Genomic DNA, 1,063 nt, shown 5'->3' with positions numbered 1-1,063 from the left:
TTGATGGGCAAAAATACTTCTTCACAGTTTCCCAAAAACTATTTCGGTCAGAAAGTCCACATGCTCTTATTTAGGCACAAGATGATCTTCCAGATTTGCAAACCTAATGAAAAGAGGCTCATTTGGAAACTTCAGCATCATAACCAATGACATTTCTAGTTACTTTTATACAATAAAGCCACACATTGGAAGGTTTATCATTATAAACAACATCGGTGTGGATTGCTCATTATCTGGTCATGGTGGCCGTAAGGGATGTGTTTGCTTAAGGGGGGCCTTCAAAACAAGACTTGACTATGTGTTATATCAAAGAGAAGCTGGACTCACACAATCCACTAAAGCCAAAACATGGCTTGTTCTTATCTTTTAGTTACATGAACCAATATGGTCATATTTTTAGATGTGAATCAGGCCACTCTTAGAAGGCTAGTTCATCTTCGGCCAACTAATACCGCGTGTCTCCAAAAATAAGACAGCGCTTGGCCTTATTTTCGAGGTCTTATTATTTTTAAGGTGAAGGAAGTGGCGAATGTGATCACCTCACGGCTGCTGCTGTGTTGCAATATTTTGGGGGAGGGCTTATTTTGGGGGGAGGGTTTATTTTAGCGCATGAGCTTAAAAGCCCAATTGGGCTTATTATCCGGGGAGGTCTTATTTTCAGGGAAACATGGTAGAAGGCATGTCATTTCTCAGTAGCTTTTATTTTGGCTTTTATGTGGCTTTTATTTTGAATGTTCTACACCAGGGGTGTCAAACTCGATTTTATTGAGGGAGGCATCAGGGTTGTGTTTGCCTTGGGAGGGCCGGGGGTGCATAGCCATGGTGAGAGTGGCCAGCTTGATGTCACATGTGGCGACCCGAGCACCCTGCCAGCAAAAACTGGCTCTCAAACTTTATTTCTGGTTGTGATGGCCTCCTGCAATCCTCTGCTAGTGAAAACAGAGCTCAGGAGGGCTGCACGTGGCCCTCCTGAGCTCCATTTGTGCTGGCAGAGGCACCACAGGCCACTCTTTCACTGTTTCCAAGGCGGCCCGGGGGCCAGATCTAAGCACACCGTGGGCCG

Source organism: Natrix helvetica (genome assembly GCF_964273705.1).
Source record: "Natrix helvetica genome assembly, chromosome: 3".
NCBI lineage: Eukaryota > Metazoa > Chordata > Lepidosauria > Squamata > Natricidae > Natrix > Natrix helvetica.
The sequence above is the reverse complement of the archived record's forward strand: the minus strand, read 5'-3'. Positions refer to the sequence as shown.